This window comes from Sus scrofa, chromosome 8 (genome assembly GCF_054392235.1).
Source record: "Sus scrofa isolate SSC_HxYL_T2T_F1_AM1 chromosome 8, Sscrofa_HxYL_maternal_Yorkshire_Landrace_v2.0, whole genome shotgun sequence".
Lineage (NCBI taxonomy): Eukaryota > Metazoa > Chordata > Mammalia > Artiodactyla > Suidae > Sus > Sus scrofa.
Window position 1 is genome coordinate 33,660,150 of NC_139390.1, and position 18,081 is coordinate 33,678,230.

The 18,081-nt window shown below is 40.2% G+C and overlaps 1 non-coding gene across 2 annotated transcripts in view; it reads left to right on the forward strand.

Annotated features, from left to right (window-relative positions):
* Window positions 1-18,081, forward strand: part of LOC100515559 (uncharacterized) — a 319,375-nt gene that overhangs the window by 97,381 nt on the left and 203,913 nt on the right. For both annotated transcript variants that reach the window (XR_002346620.2, XR_014812349.1), the window contains exon 3: window positions 7,460-7,614. This is a non-coding gene — a transcript (uncharacterized LOC100515559). The remainder of the gene's footprint in view (window positions 1-7,459; window positions 7,615-18,081) is intronic.

The following is an 18,081-nucleotide window of genomic DNA, read 5'->3' on the forward strand; positions in this document are numbered from 1 at the left end:
ATTATGTATTGACTGATGATACTAGCATAGAAATAACCTTGGAAAAGCCTGCCTTTTAATATAGATTCAATCTCTTTCCTTTCCTTTCCCATGGTAATGAATATAGAACCTTAAGGCAATAATTTTGGACAAATTATTTATCATTTCAGATTCAGCCAAAATTGCTTTTGATTTTTAAACTGTAAAAAAACTGAATGATTAAGTGAAAACTTGGATTTTAATTGCAGGTTTCTTTTTTTGGCAAAGATAAACCTTGATTATAAGCATTAATGTGTCTAGATGCTATATTTCAGGTTATTGTCCTTAAAATCTTTCAATAAATTCCAGGTAGAAAAAGAAACACACTTCTCAATTACTTTTGAAAAGCCATATATTAAGTGGCCAGGAGGTTCAAAATAGTTCTAATAAATCACATAATAGAAGCAGTCTTAAACCGTAGAGAATTACCTTGCATAATTAATTTGAGGTTTAGAGACAAGGTAATCAGTATCATTTTCTCTAACAATCAGGCATCTTTAATTGACTATTGCTACTCTATCCTTAAGGGACATTTTCCCAATTTCAGCATAAAGTTGAAACTGTCAGTTTCAATCACTCTTGCTCCAGAGCCACCATTTACCCATATAAGTATCATCGAAGAGATCTGAAGATGCTTTTTCTGTGAGGGCTTAGAATTGAACTTCCATGATGAATTATGTCTTTCTACATGTGTCAGAATCTCACTTTCTCTCCAAGAAAAAACTGAAAGGTGTTTTCCAGTTTTAATTTGCCTTACTGTTTATAGATATAAGGCTTTTCTTATTTGAATTAAAAAAATAAACTACCAAAGATTTTCTTATTTTTTTGTATCTGTGTATAGATGGATAAAGTGTATTTCTTAGCTTTTGTCAAGTAGTTAATTTAAAAATTTTCTCTCCTAATTAAATGAAAAGTAATTACAAAAGTTAAGACAATTATAGCTTTAGAAATACAGTGCTATAAAAATTAGAAAAATTATGAAACTTCCTGCAAATAATTAGAAACATTGGTCTGAAATGGGATTTGGATGCATAAAATCAGAGCAGAATACAAATATTACAAATCACTCAAAATATTAGCACTTTTAGAAAATTTTTGTCATCAGATTTTTTAAAAAATCTGTTGATCGTGTAAATTTTAATAAAAATAGTAAAAAGTATTTATCATATTATAAAAGAGGTTTAATTATAATTTTGTGAGGAGTTAAAATTTCAACTAGGAATATAATAGAAAAATGGTAAAACTCAACTAAAAATATCAATGCTTTTAGGAGGAGCTAATTCTATGCCTTGGGGAAGAGTTATTTCAAGATTAGGCTAGAAATTTTTGTTGCCAGCAAGCAAGCACACTTTGAAATGTTCTGATACGGTGTTGACAGGACTCAGAAGCCAACTTAAAAAGAGCTCCCGCTGGCTAAACTGTGACAATCTGAGCATAAAAAAGGTAATAAATGTTGCAATTGATTAAAACAGCAGAGCCTAGAAGAAGCCATTATTCATAATTATGCTTAAAATCGAATGGGACTTTATTTTCTCTCCATATAAAGGGTTTTATTATCAGATTAGTTTTTAGAGGAAATTTCCTCTAATAATAGGTACATAATATATAATAATATATAACATAGTAGTAATATGCGAGGAGCCAAGGCGATGCTAGGACTCAAAAAAAGGACCTTGCCTGATGGCAGAAAACACCTGAAGGCAGGTTCCTAACCAAGGAAGGGAGCTCACCTGAGCAGTACATGCCGAAGGTGGGCCTCTGGTCAGGGTGAAAGCCTGCTTGCACGGTACAAGCCAAGGGCAGGTCTCAGGTTACACAGCTCTCATTTTGATGTTGATGGGGAAGAACTGGGGCTTTCCTGGGAAAACAATTTCCATGTTTGCACCAGAGAACATGGATTGTTTCTCAGGTGACCTAGTCTTTTCTGTTGTTTTATTTGTTATTCAGGTTTCCTCAGTCTGTCCTGATTATTTACTTATTATTCTTATTTTCTATTCTTATTTTCCTGTGGTGGTTTGTGATTTAACAAAATTACAATAATGATATAATAAGAATTTCATTTGAAGGGACTTTCCCCTATTTAAATCCAACTTAATTAAAAACATAGTGTTTATCTACTAACCAGTTATACAGTAAACTTTAGAGTTAGGGTTTTAATGAGGTCTATAGAAGTTAGACATATATTATTCTTGATCAAAAGAAACCCAGCTGTGAGTTTTGTCCTTGAGTTTAGAAACTTTTAGCGGTAGCTAGCTAAGTTGATTTGCATGTTCTCACACTGTCTCCCTGCCAAGGATGCTTTGAAGATAGACACTAGTCTGAAGACAGGATTTTTTGTGTCTGTAACTTCTTCAGCTTGTGGGAACTGGCTGGCCATGAGATGGTTTGTGCTGGGTCTCCTCTTTCCCACATGATATGCTGTGTCTGTTTGTCCTTGAATTGTACTCACTAAATTTAGTTAGACTAAAGATTTTAAAACATGACGTATTGCCACTGCACCATGTGATCAAAAAACAAAGTCTAATAGTTAACCAATGTACTTTTAACACTGTGATGTAATCTGTAGTGTAAAACTATATAATTAACCACTTATGCCAATAAAATTTGAGCAGTCCAGCGCCCTGAAAGAAGGGCCAAAGCGGCTGTCTCCATTCTTTCGCCGACGCTGTCTGTCTCCCATCGGGATGTAAACTCCCTGGCTGCCGGAGCTGTCCGGCAGTAATGTACACAATGTTGACGTTTATATGTATTATTTTTATGGTGCATATAATCGTATCCATACACAAACAATAAGATGGCATCACCATTGTTATTAGTATTTTGTGGAATCTATTTGTTCACCATTTTTTTTTTTTTTTTTTTGCCTTTTCTAGGGCCAATCCCGCAGCATGTGGAGGTTCCCAGGCTAGAGGTCTAATCAGAGCTGTAGCCACTAGCCTACACCACAGCCACAGCAACTTGGGATCCAAGCCTGAGTCTGCGACTCAGTCTACACCACAGCTCACGGTGACGCCGGATCCTTAACCCACTGAGCAAGGCCAGGGATCGAACCCACAACCTCATGGTTCCTAGTTGGATTCGCTAACCACTGAGCCACGACGGGAACTCCTCTTCACCCTTCTTGTATGCTTTTCTGACCTCTTTTCAGGGATAATTTGTTCTCTTCCAGAAGTATATTTTAAGTGCGCTTATTTAGACTCTTGTAATGGAAAAATTAGTTTGTTTTCACCTAATGATCTACATGTTTTGCCCTCATTCTCAGATGATAATTTCTGTTGGACATACAATTCTAGATTAATTTTTGAAAGTATTTTTTAAATATATTTTTGCAGCATTTTCCGACTTCCATTGTAACTGCTGATTTGTTTTCAATCAGATTATCATACTTTATATAAGATATTCTTTCATCTATAGATGCTTTAATTTCTATTTTTGTTATTTTTATGGGAATAGCCACTGTGTGGCAGTTGTTTACTCATATCTTAGAAGCCCAGAATAATGTTTTATAGTAGTAGCTCAATAAATGCTTCTTGAATGAATAATGTAAAGTTTTTCACAGTTTTAACCTGACTTTCATCATAGAATTCTTGTATGATTCTAAAGAACTTAGACTGGGTACTGGGCACGTAATAACTGCTCAATAAATTATAGCTTCTATGTTTACTGAGAGAAAAGGATTGTTAATTTCTGTAATAGGAGGAGAAGGAGCTATCTGTAAATGTGTTATCATAAGCTTACATCCTAGAAAGTAGGCAAAACAAACAAAAGCACAGGACCAGATCCTCACAGATCCCCATGTACCATACCTTCTCATCGTATTTTCCAAGTTCAAATACAAACACTGATTTTGTTTCTTATTTTTTTCCCTTTGGCAACCACAAAAGTTTTGAAATAGTAAGATTACAACAAAAAAGAAAACAAAAGAAAAATTTACTTCTTCAATTCTATTTAATGGTCCTACAAATATGAAACCCGAACTACTTGCTTAAGAATAAAATATAGTCTTTGCAAACTGAAGAGACATTTATTCTGCAGAAAGGCCATTTTAATGAAGATTCGTTCATGCAGTAAATGTATTAGACCAACTTTTGGAGTGAATTGCAAATGAAAATATTAAAAGCAGCGACTCTTAGGATAAAGGTGACATTTTTGGGCCATGCCATTACAGATACTCCTTTTTGCAGTGTCTTCATTGACGTCTCCTTTTCCATTACCCCATGATTTCTAACCTTCTCTCTCAAGATCTTTAAAGAAGTGAATGGAAATTTCTCCAATGGCATTACAGATCTATCACAAATTCCATTGGAGATTACTGAAGAGATTCTAACTTGTATTTTTCATTCTTCTAGTTTTTTTAGGATATGGTTTTCCAAAACTTCTAATTGGACAGAATTCATTATCTTCTTCTTCTTATTATTATTATTATTTGCCTTTTAGGGCCGCACCCGCGGCATATGGAGGTTTCCAGGCTAGGGGTTCCAATCAGAGCTGTAGCCGCCGGCCTACACCAGGGCCACAGCAACGCTGGATCTGAGCTGAGCTGTGTCTGCAACCTACACCACAGCTAACGGCAATGCTGGATCCTTAACCCACTGAGCAAGGCCAGGGATCGAACCCAAAACCTCATGGTTCCTAATCAGATTGGTTAACCACTGAGCCACGACAGGAACTCCTAAAGCCTACTTTCTGATAGCATCTTCTGTTTAATGGAATTCAGTGTTCTGGTTTCCACTTGGGCACATTCAGCAGGACTGGGTTTGCAGCATTACTAGAAGCACCCATTGTGTTTTATATATAAGATGGTCCTCTAGCTCGGAACTTCACAGTGAGTGAGGTATTAATTTGAACTCAGTGCATGCTTAACATCGTCCCTTCAAAGTGATCAAAAAAAAAAAAACCCTCCTGTTGTTTGATGTCTGTGATGAGTGTTTAGACTGCTTCACGGGCTGAAACTGACAGGACAAATGATCTGAACCCAGGCAGAACCCAGAATGGGACTTGAACACATGTGCCAGGACTCGAACCCAGCCTAAACCCAGACTGGGACTTGAACCCATGTGCTGGGACTCAAACCTAGCCTAGACCTAGATTGGGACTTAAACCCATGGTTTTAAATTAGAATTATTCACCCAGTGTCTGGACTCACTGAGGTTCAGGTTCTTCATGTCTCCGTGCAGAAGGAATTCAGCAAGAGACCAAGTGATAGGCAAGAAATAGGTTTACTAAGATAGGATGCTTGGGAGAGATGCAAGCAGGCAGGCAAGGAGGCTCTGCCCCCAGGATCTGGTGAGCTACAGTTTTATTATCCATGGGGAATGGGGGTCAGAAAAGACCGCCCCTTCCTCTTTCTTTGAGCAGTAGCTCCTCCTTAGTATCTAGTAAGGTGTGTATTCAAATCAGCAGAAGGGTAGTCTTCAAACTCCTGCCCTTGGTCTGAATCTGAATGCAGGCCTTAGCTCACTCCCCTCTGATCTGAGGCCTATCTCTCTCCTCCACTAGTCAAGCAAGCCCGCCTTGTTTTGATAGCTTTCTTCAACAATTAACTTACAGTGATCTCCCAGCGTCCCCTAGGTTTCCCTCTCTATCTGTGGTCCCTTCCTGGGGCTTCTACAGCTACCTGTGCCTGCTCCATCCCTATCAGGGCCACTGGCATAATATGCTTGCATACTTAGCAGAGCCTGGATATTTCTTAAATTTGAAACAGATAAAGTTGAGAGAGATAAATTTTGTCTTTGTAGCCCATGTTTAATCTGGTTTTGGTGAGACTTGTCTCCAATACAAAGTGAGGTGAAAATTCCTATCCGCTCTACAATTTAATTTCCCAAATGACCCAGGGATTCACCTTAAATCCATGGCACTTAAGAGAATTTCTGAATTATCACTTAAGAAATAATTTTCACATCTGTTTTAGAAGGCATAAATTGCTATATAAACTAAAGGTGTTTCATAGATTAATACAGCTGCAGGTTGGAGAAGAGAAGCACTGTACATTTTAATACTTAAAGTGACCTAAAAGACACAGTGTAATTCATTGGTTTAGTTAGTGCGTGGGCTTTGGATTTCTGGGCTGCCCTTGGTTGAGATCCTGGCTTGGTATATCAGTTAGCTTTTTTTTTTTTTGATTGCAAAGAAACAAATCTTTGCCAGCCTAAGCAAAAGCAAAAACAAACAAACAAACAAACAAAAAAACCAGAAAAAAACAGAAATTTATTGGCAGACTGAAAGACTGGAGAACCACATCTTGAAATAGGAAGAAACCAGTATTTGGGGGGTGGGGTGGCAAAGAAGCAAGAACCAAGAGAAATTTCTCAGGATCGGTACTGACAGAGCAGAATGCTGCTTCTAAACGAATGGGGACCTCACCATTTTTTAAAGCCTTGCACCAATTCTTCAAGGGTAGAAGCCCCAGAAAAAAGTGTTTGGCTAACTTTGGTCCCCCTTCCAGTTCCAGGCTCCAGTCTCGTTCTAATTCCAGTCTAGAAAGAAAGATCTGCTCGTTCAACTTTTATAACAGTAAGGAACTATTTTACTACCTTTTAAGACAATTGTTAATGAGATCTGATTCCCCAAAGGAAATTGGAGTCCTGTGCACAGGAGACAATGGATGCTGGAGGCCAAGAGATAACAAAAGTGCATTGGCTACTTATTAACAACGTGGCATTGACAAGTTACTTAACCTCTCTAAACTCAGTTTTTTTGTTTGTTTGTTTTTTAATCTGTAAAATCATGGCAATGATTCTTACCTTTTGAATTACTGTGAGGATTAAATGAGATAATCTATTGCTGCGGAAACCACAAAAATGGTGGCAGCAGCAGGAGACAAACAGCACTCAGAGATATGGAAAAAGCACGGTTTATTCAGCACTGGCGCCGGCTCAGAAGAGTCATTCTCAAGAGTGAGCACCAGGTCTTTGTTCTCAGCAACTTTTATGCATTAGGAGGTCTTGATTTTCCCATGTAAACATCCCAGAACTCCCCCCTTCCACAGGCAGACAGTGTTCTTCCCTAAGAAACTGAGCAAGCAAGGTTACAGAAGTGGAACTGATAAGCAGTGCTGGGTACATGAGTAGCAGGGCTGCTGGCTTGGACATAGGGCACACAGTTGCTACATTATTACAAAAAGGGTGGTATAGCTGGAAAGGCTTGTAGCTACCTTTTTAGCCAAGGTGGGTTGTTCCTTAGTTAAAACTCTTATTTCACTATGGAAAATTCCAGGTACATAGTATTCACTCAGTAAATATTATAAGCCATTACCTTTATTATTTTGTAGTTTCTGCGGTTCTTTCACATACCTTTGTTTCTTGAAATTCTCACACTTTGTTGTTAGGTAATTGTAATAGATTTTATTATCATTGTTTGATGGATGAGAAACCTAGGCTTAGGAGCATTGCCTAAAGCTTAATACCTGATGTGCTTCCAAATCCCGTGTGTTTCTTTCTAGAGAGCACAGCAGCCGATCCTTGCAGTATTATCGGTTTGGGAAAAAAAGATGAGAGAAAAATGCTGAGACAGAATGTCCTTCCTGAGAAATAGAGCTCGGCAAGATTCAGCAGACTCCTTCAGCGGGAGGACTGTGTGTTCACCGCTTGCCTGCAGGTTAGTCGGGTATTGTGTCTGTTTCCTAGAAGGCAATGTTCTGAGAGTGAAAGCCGAATGGCACAATCGCAGAACGGGATCTGTGTTGCAGTTCAGTCCTGTGATCTTGTGATCTCATTGTAGAGATACTCGAGTTTGTAAAACTGTGTTTTGAAAGGATGGCTTTGATACTGTTAACCTGTGAAAATGTGGGGAGTATAGAATGCAACCTGTCACACAGCATGGAATTTTCCAAAGCAGTTCTCGGCTGAGTGCAGGGGGCAGATCTGCATTTGTCTTCCCTTTCAGCTTGACATCTGGACACCCACACCAAGAATGGGCCAAGCTATTTGATAACAAATGCAGTTTTTGTCTCTGCAAGCTGACCTCTCAGACAGGATGAATGCTTACTTAGTCTAGGAGTCGGTTTTTAGAAACCTTGAGGATGCTGGCATTCTCTGGGGTCCATCTTTTTTATTTTTTAATTTTTTTTGGTCTTTTTAGTGTCGAACCCACAGCATAAGGAGGTTCCCAGGCTAGGGGTCCAATCGGAGCTGCAGCTGCCGGCCTACCCCAGAGCCACAGCAACGCGGGATCCCAGCCGTGTCTGCGACCTACACCACAGCTCAGGTCAACGCCGGATCCTTTACCCACTGAGTGAGGCCAGGGATCAAACCAGTGTCCTCATGGATCTTAGTTGGGTTTGTTAACCTCTGGGCTACGACGGGAACTCGTGGGGTCCATCTTTCCTGCTCTCTCTGCTACAAGAAAGCAGAAGTAGTTGGTAGTAAACAAAGCCAGCATCCTCCCGCTATGCTAAGAAAATGAGCATGAGAGGAACCAGAAAATAGAAAACATATTTACTTTTTTGTGCCCCGTAGACTGACTTCTTGTGAGTCCTCCTGATTTCTTTTATGCGATTTTCTCAAAGCACTTGATCTGAGTTCTGAGAACAGCCCATGTGCCCATTTTCTGCTTAGATCTCAGGCTGCCTTGTATTCAGCATCCTCTCAGTCCCCACAGTTGTGATCTCCCCACGTGGGTGGAAAAAGAATTTTCCGGATTTAAAGCAAGGTGTAGAAAAGACAAGTTTATTGAGACACTGTTGACCCAGTGGGCCGACTTCCTGATAATCAGGGACACTTGACTCTGGGTGCACCATCATGTCTGTTTTTATAGGCCAAAGACAGGAGTTCCCGTCGTGGCGCAGTGGTTAACGAATCCGACTAGGAACCATGAGGTTGCGGGTTCGGTCCCTGCCCTTGCTCAGTGGGTTAACGATCTGGCATTGCCATGAGCTGTCGTGTAGGTTGCAGACGCGGATCGGATCCTGCGTTGCTGTGGCTCTGGTGTAGGCTACAGCTCCGATTCGACCCCTAGCCTGGGAACCTCCATATGCTGCGGGAGTGGCCCAAAGAAATAACAAAAAGACAAAATAAATAAATAAATATAGCCCAAAGACAAAGGAGTGTGAGGTGTGGTCTTGCCTTACACCTCTTGACCTGCTGATTGGTTGGGAAAGAATGGGGTCTTTGGATACACTTGCTGATTGGTTGGGGGCATATGTTGCCTCTCGAGGGGTGTGGTAAGGAGTGGTCCACAGACCTTTTCTGGTCGGGGGCAGGAAGGAGTAGGCCAAATTGCTGGGGTGAGGAGGTCCTTAGGAACTTTGTAACAATTACAGTGAGACAGGTGGGATGATAAGAGTCTGGCAAGGCTGGAGGCTTTTGGAGTTTTATCTCCTTGGAGAAGCCTTGAGGTCCCACACCCACCCTCGGCTGCCTCCTCTTTGAGTTCTTAGAGTTAAGGTCTGTACCGCTGTGAGACTGAATTCCATGACATTTAGAGACTATTTCTCATCTTTTTTTTTTTTTTTTGGGGGGGGGGGATACTTTAGTGCCTCTCCCACCTGTGGGCCAGCAGCATCAGCATCACCCAGGAACTTTTTAGAATATCTAATCTTGGTCCTGACTAACTGAGTCAGAACTTTCATCTTAACAAGATCCCAGGTGCTTGCTATGGACACGAAAAACTGAGCAATGGTGCTCTGCTCAGTAGCACTTTTCATGCAATACATGTTAAGTAGTAATAAAGATAATAAAGCCTAATAAAGCATGTGAGGCAGGTAATTGTATGTCACTGATAGAATGCCATCTACCCAGTTTTTTCTTGCCATCTCTTCAATATTCTTCAGTCATCTCAGAATCCTAGAAGTGATGGAAATTTGATCCTTCTGAATACAGATGAAGTTGGTAGTTTCAGAATTACTTGCCCAACTCAGAAAATAAAAAGAAAAGAAAAAGAGAATTAAAATGAGTCATTATGGAGTTCCTGTCATGGCTCAGTGGTTAACGAATCTGACTAGGAACCATGAGGTTGTGGGTTTGATTCCTGGCCTTGCTCATTGGGTTGAGGATCTGGAGTTGCCTTGAGCTGTGGTGTAGGTTGCAGACACAGCTTGGATCCCACGTTGCTGTGGCTCTGGCATAGGCCAGTGGATATGGCTCTGATTAGACCCCTAGCCTGGGAACCTCCATGTGCCATAGCAGTGGCCCAAGAAATGGCAAAAAGAAAAAAAAAAAATTGAGTCATTATGCAGGGTGGAGGGATGAAGGAAGAGAGGCACTGCTCATCAAACTTAGTTCTTTGTGCTCCACCCAAGGACCCAGAGTGTTGCCTACAGATGATTGTCCCATGAACTTCAGGGAGGGAGGTGTCATAAGGTGTCTCAGTTTCCCTCACCATTCCATCCATCCTCGCCTAGCTCACTCATGTTTGTGTTTCATTTATCCATTTTTCTGCCCATGCTTTTCTTAGAGAAAAAAAAAAATCACTGCTTAAACTTATGCACCAAAGGAGTACCCACTGTGGCTTAGTGGGTTAGAAACCAGCCTAGTATCCACGAGGATATGAGTTTGATCCCTGGCCTCCCTCAGTGGGTTAAGGATCTGGTATTGCTATGGCTCTGGTGTAGACCAGCAGCTGCAGCTCTGATTGGACCCCTAGCCTGGGAATTTCCATATGCCACACTCTTGGCCCTGAAAAGCAGAAAAAAAGAATAATAAAAAGTTTTAAAAAATTAAAATATGCACCAAAAAATAAACATGAAATGATCCCACCCCACTCAAAAAGTAAAGTTTAAAAACCACGTTGCTAAAGCCATACATTATAGTACTGTATAATCGAGAAATGCATTAATAATTATTACTGTGCTCCATGCTCAGTATACTAATTGACATTTGGCGATATTTAATTGCAGTGTAAGGAGGCACTTAAACTGAAGTTTGACGTGGTCCCCTCTATGCTCTTCAAGTTTCTTATGTCAAAAGTTGGCTATCTTATTTACCTACGGGGTTCATTCTGGGGGTAATTATGATTGCATAAGCTCAAAGTTCTGTTCCCAGAAGTTATTTTAGTTGAGTTGAGCTTTGTTCGATATTTATTGATTGCATGCTCTGTGGCAAGGACTGCAGTGGTTGGCTGGGTATCTAAAGGGGAGAATGATACAGTTTGGGCTCTCGAGGAACTGGTGGGCTGGACAGGCATGGAAATAGATCATTTCAATGGAGGTTCCTTAAAAAGCCAAAAATAGAACTACCCTATGATCTAGCAATCCTACTCCTAGGCATCTAACCAGAGAAAACCATAATTTGAAAAGACACATGTACTCCAGTGTTCCTTGCAGCACTATTTACAATAGGCAAGACATGGAAACAACCTAAATGTCCAAGATAGAAGAATGGATAAAGAAGGTGTGGTACATAGATACAATGGAATTTTACTCAGCCATAAAAAGAATGAAACAATGCCATTTGCAGCAACATGGACTGACCTAGAGATTATCATATTAAGTGAAATAATTCAGACAAAGACAAATATTATTGATAACACATATGTGGAATATAATAAAAAATTAGGCGTGCCCATAATGACTCAGTGGTTAATGAATCTGATTAGGAACCATGAGGTTGTGGGTTCTATCCCTGGCCTCGCTCAGTGGGTTAACAATCCGGCATTGCCGAGATCTGTGGTGTAGGTGGCAGACGAGGCTTGGATCCCGCATTTCTGTGACTGTGGTGTAGGCTGGTGGCTACAGCTCCAATTAGACCCCTAGCCTGGGAACCTCCATATGCCATGGGTGCGCCCCTAGAAGACAGAAAGAGAAAAAAAAAAAAAGAAAAAAAAGAAAAAACAATAGTAGTTATTTATAAAACAGAAACAAACTCACAGATTTCAAAAGCCAATCATATGGTTACCATAGGGGAAATCATGCAGGGGAGGGGGGAATTAGGAGGATGGGAATTACATAAGTAAATATACTACGATATAAAATAGATAATTAACAAGAACCTACTGTATAGCACAGGGAAATCTACTCAATAGTTTGCAATAACCTATATGAGAAAAAATAATGGATGTGTGTGTGTGTGTGTGTGTGTGTGTGTGTGTGTGTGTGTGTGTGTAGGTATATATACTATATATATGTACGACTGGTTCACTTTTCTGTACACCTGAAACTAACAACATTGTAAGTCTACTGTACTCCAATAAAACGAAATGTTAAAACAAACTTTGCATTCCTGAAATAAATCCCCCCACCCCCCTAAAAAGACTGATTTAGAAGTTTCCTGGTGACTCAGTGGATTCAGGATCTGGCATCATCACTTCTGTGGCATCGGTTCAATCCCTGGCCCAGGAACTTCTGCATGCCATGGGCACGGCCCCCCAAAAAGGACTAATTTAAGTGTTATGATACCAGGATACTCGGGGCACTGTGGATCTCTGGGGAGGGGTGTTATGTGATTGGAGAAGAGTCATTTCCCCTGGGACCGTGTTTTCATTTAGCAGTTGGAGCTAAGTGAGAAATGAATGCTGCAAACACGTTCTAGTTAGAAGTCACTGAGAAACTGAAAATGCTGATGTATGAAACAGCATGTTCTGTTTTGGGAACTTTGCCAAGATGCAAATTAAGGTGTCAGGAGAGGCAGAAGATAAGGCTGGAGAGATAAGCTAGTCTCGAAAGAATCTGCCAAGCTTGACATGCTTATATTTATCTATAAATAAGTGATGTCATGAATTCTACATTAGGAGAACCACCACAATGACCATCACTCCCAACACACCCCCCCACCATCAGCACCACCACCAATGGTTTAAAAGAAAAATGCACTCACTTTCAACCTTATTGAGAAAGTATTTGCTCTTTTTCATTAGACTATGTTGATCTTCCTCAACAGGAGAATGGTTTGTGAAGTTATGTTTCTTCATAATGTAGTGAGGAAAAGAGGCATGACCACAGTGGGAAAGAATTATAGTCCAATAAGATAGTATATAAGTCAGCAATGCATTTATTGAGGGCATTAAAAAGAGTACTGAACATGTTGCATGGACCTTTGTAACTTAGATGTACGTGGCTATAACTGTATAGAGTGGTGAGCGGACCTGTGGAAATGGGGACAGACATAAAGTCTTTGTTTTTACAGAGGCCACCACTGATGCATTGCAGTAGCAAGAAATTTACGGCAATGAATATCAGAAAAAGGCATATTATCATTAACTTTACATCGTAAGATAAACTAAGAAAGTACCTAAGCATCTTCCATGTACTCTCGATTCTTGATAAAAGAAATGATTTATGGTAAGAATTAAACTAATTATCAGTGATATTTAAAGACATATAAATGCATGTGTATTGATAAAACTCAAGCAATTACAAAGACATGATAGTAAACCTAGCGTTGCCCTAGTTTGATGGAAAAACGGACCAATCTGTGTTACTGTCCTGCTCAGTGGTTAATGAATCCGACTAGGAACCATGAGGTTGCGGGTCTTTCCCTGGCCTTGCTCAGTGGGTTAAGGATCCAGAGTTGCCATGAGGTGTAGTGTAGGTTGCAGATGCGGCTGGTATCCCGCGTTGCTGTGGCTCTGATGTAGGCTGGCAGCTATAGCTCCGATTCGACCCCTAGCCTGGGAACCTCCATATGCCATGGGTGCAGCCCTAAAAGGACAAAAAGACAAAAAGAAAAAAAAGAAAGAAAGAAAAAGGGACCAATAGATCAATGGAACCCAAGGGAGGTCTCAGATTGGACCATGGATACATGGGACCTATGGTGGATTCACTGTGAAGCAAACGAAGCTTATTATGTTAGTTTATTTAATCATCACAACAACTCCATGGAGTACATTTGCATATAAAGAACCAAGTATGGCAGTTGTATTTTCCAAAGATGATCAGAGCCTATTTCCTATCCCATGTTGTTTTTTTACAATATGACCGTGATACTCTTTGCCTTAAAAGATGGACTTTTAAGGGCTCTCCTCCCCTTTAAACTGGGTGGCCTTTTGTGGCTGTTTTAATCAATGGAATACAAGAAAGGAACACAACTCATATGACCTCTGAGGTAGGTCAGAAGAGGTCATACAACCTTCACCTTTTCTACTGGAATACTTGCTCTTAAGAGCCCTGAGCCACCACGTGAATAGTCTGATTGCTCTGAGACCATCAGGATGCAAGGAAGGCCAACGTATCCACGCGTGGAGACCACATGGAGGGGCTCCGAGACTGCATGAATGGAGAGAGATGTCTGGACCGTTCCCAGATGCTCTATCCTCTTGCTATTTTAGCTCCAGCCATCATCTGACTACAACCACTTGAGATATTGAACCAGAACTGCTCAGCGAAGCCTTTTTCAAACTCCTAACTCAAAGAAACCATGAGGTGCTAGAAAATGATTGTCACTTAAGCCACCCTTAAGGTGAGTTGTTAGGAAGTGATAGATAAGAAGAACAGATTTTAGTATTTGGAGATGGGGCACTGCCATAAAAAACTGAAACTGATGGACTTGATGGTAGGGTAGACTTGGGGAGATGTTAATAAAATCTTAAGGGCCATGAGGATTGTGTTAGCCGTTGCTGAAAGGGTCTCAGCCTATTGTTGAGAGATTAGAGGAGAGAGAAGATGTTATTGGAAGCTGGAAGAAAAGAGACCCTGGTTTTATAATGGAAGAAAGTTTATCAGTACTGTGCCCTGCAGTAATATGGAAAATAGCAACTATAATTGATGAACCCAATGATCTAGCTTAGATTTCCAGGCAGAACATTGAAGATGCTACCTTTCATTCTCATTGCCTGTTGTACAATACAAGTAGAGAGAGAGAGAGATGTGTTAAAAAAGAAACAGTTTAGTTTTCAGGCATAATTTAGAGGACACATAAAAGATTAAGGACCTGCTGGATTTGAAATAAAATTTTTCATTCCTGGCCTCTCCATGTGATGAAAGATTCTCAAAGTAAGAAAGATCCTTAAGCAAGAGATTAAATCCAGGCACAGTGAGAAAATAATGGTGTAATGATAAAGCAAATAGTGTGTGTTTTAAGATCTCTCCTTAAGATAAAATGTGTTTCCTATCTTCAAAAAGCCAGGATTCTTTTGTAGATTCTAGTGGCAGAGACAGACAAGTAAGCAAATATTACAATTTAGTGTAGTAAGAGCCCCAATAAAAGAATCCTGAGGTGCTATTATCATACAATAGGGACACTTTATCCCAATTTGAGAAGGAGGAAAACATTAAGATAAGGATTCCCTAGAGGGGCATGACTAAACTAAGTCTTGAAGAATAAATAGGAATTAGGGAGGGTGGGAGGTGGGAGGCGTGAGGATTTCAAATAGTAAAAGGAAATCCTAAAAATCTCCCAGAAGAGCCCTGAACCTGGGCATTCATTATAGTGGTTTCCTTGTTTTATAGGAACAAATGGGCTCAACAGGCTTTGAAGATTTTTTCTTTGTTTTCAAAAAAGATTTTGTTATAGAATTTTAAAAACATGCAGAAGAAGAGAGAACTTTTTAATTAACTCTCATGTATTAATCACTGAGCTTAAACATCATCAAGCTCATGGCCAATCTTGTTTCATTTATGTTCACCCCTTCCCGCCCTGCCTTATTTTAAGCAAACCCCAGGCATATATAATTTCATCTGTAAACATTTGTTATCTTTAATGCATAAAGACTCTTTGATTAATACTATCATACTTTTATCACACACACAAATTAAGGTGAATTCTTAATAGTGATGCTTCCTTTTGAACCAGCTAGGCCAGTGTTGCTGGATTCCTTCTGGGAAACTGATCACAAGTCGCTCTAGCACAGAAAGTGAGTTTCTTGGTATTTGAGGTCAGTTGTTGAACATTCCATTTCTTAAGGAAAATTCTGCTAGCTTCCTCTTCTTGGGTATTTGTGGGTAATGGGCTAGGGAAAAATCTGTCTCCGATGCCTCAAGAAGTTATGAAAATGTAAGGAATGGAAGTCACTATGGGAACTTAATTTTGTTCCTGAGTGAAGTAATAGAAAGTATTGACATTTTCTTTGGCACAATGGTCTAGTTAATTTTAGAGAGGCCTAGCAGCTGATTTCAGAAAATTTTTTTCTGGTCTGTCTTTTTTGTTTTTTGTGTTTTTTTTTTGTTTGTTTGTTTTGTTTTTTTTTGTTTTTTTTGGTCTTTTTAGGGCCACACCTGCAGCACATAGAGGTTCCCAGGCTAGGGGTCGAATCAGAGGCTACACCATAGCTCATGGCAACGCTGGATCCTTTAACCCACTGAGCGAGGCCAGGGATTCAACCTCCATCTCATGGATGCTAGTCGATTTGTTTCCACTGAGCCACGATGGGAGCTCCCCCTTTTCTGGTCTGTTCTCAGTGTTCAGTCATCTCATCCTATACTGGCTTGGGTTCTAGACTGTCTGGATGGATGAAGACCCCACCCCCACCTTTATGCAGAGGTGCACAATTCAGTGTTGTTCACAGTTAGCACTGTAGCTAATGGGAAACTAGGAGAAAGGGTAAACAGGACCAGATCTGGTACCGTGGTATCTTAGGATTTCTGTTTAAGTATGAATTTACAATCAAATGCTATCCAGCCTTGAAGTAGTAGCTATAGGGAAGAAAGCTTCATTTTGGGTGAACCCAGAATATACGTGTGTAGACTCTGAGATGAGAGTATGACATGTTCTAAGATCTGCAGGAATTGTAGTCAGCTAGAGGTTCCGAAAGGCAGGTATGGAAAAGGTAGCAGTCACCAAATGTAAGGAAAGAAATTAGGAATAATGAAGTATTTTAAGTCATAGGTTGCTGTGTTCAGGTTTGTGTTGGAGCGAGGCATGTAGGAGGGTACAAAAGCCAAGAGGAAACTATTTTATTACAGCAGCTAAGAGATGATTAGTGCATGAATGAGAGCAGGGCCAATGACAACCGTGGCCTTGGATAGTGTGGAAATATCTTTGCAAATGGAACCATGGTTCTTAAAGAATGGTGGTTTTGCACATGCCCGACTGCAGTTTTTCTTGGCTGATGTGCAAACTACTGGATCACTTGTCAGATCATTGCCACTCTGAAACCCATTCAGTATTGCAGCAGTGGCATTTCTGAGGTCAGGGCTATGGCCAGAGCTAATTGAAGGGTGGGTCAGGTAGTTTATATTGGAGCCGAATGCTTCTTCATCCAACATGTCCTCTGCTTAGCACAGAAAAAATTCCTGAGCTCCTATGTTCAATTGCACTTCTTCATATTCCCTAAAGCTTTGTTTTTAGTTATTCTGACATTAAAATAAGGCTTTATTTGGTCTTTCCAAATTCTAGATCCCACTTGACCATCTATATAATCTTACAGATGATCAGAAAAAAAAAATAGAACGCACTTAGAATTAAAAGGTAATTCATCCTAAAATTCAAATTAATATTCATAATTTAGATAGGCATTCATGTTTTAGGTGTCCCTGTACTTAATATTCATAATTTATTAAAATCTTAAATTTGATCTTTATCGCTCTTGTGAAAAATGATTAAAACTTTTGGGCTGTTTTCCTTTTGGCTAAACCAGAAGCAGCAGCAGAATACTTAATAATTGTTCTGGAGTTCCCGTCGTGGCGCAGTGGTTAACGAATCCGACTAAGAACCATGAGGTTGCGGGTTCGGTCCCTGCCCTTGCTCAGTGGGTTAACGATCCGGCGTTGCCGTGAGCTGTGGTGTAGGTCACAGACGCGGCTCGGATCCCGCGTTGCTGTGGCTCTGGCGTAGGCCGGTGGCTACAGCTCCGATTCGACCCCTAGCCTGGGAACCTCCATATGCCGCGGGAGCGGCCCAAGAAATAGCAACAACAACAACAAAAAGACAAAAAAAAAAAAAAAAACAAAACAAAAACAAAAACAAACAAACAAAAAAAAATAATTGTTCTGAGTCTTAGGATCTCAGCAGGCTTTATAAACTGGCTCTACTTTCCCTGTGAGGGAAACAGATGTGGGGAAAGAATCCTTGTTCTTTTTCAGAATCATTTACACCAGCACTTATGGACTGGAGTAGTTGGTTGCAACCACCTGTCTTCTCCATGAGCTGCATCTTTCTTGTATAATATATATTCCTGCACTTAATTCTAAAAGTTAGTCACCTAACATAGCCAGAAGGAAAGCAAAACAATGGCCATATTAATTCCACACGAAAG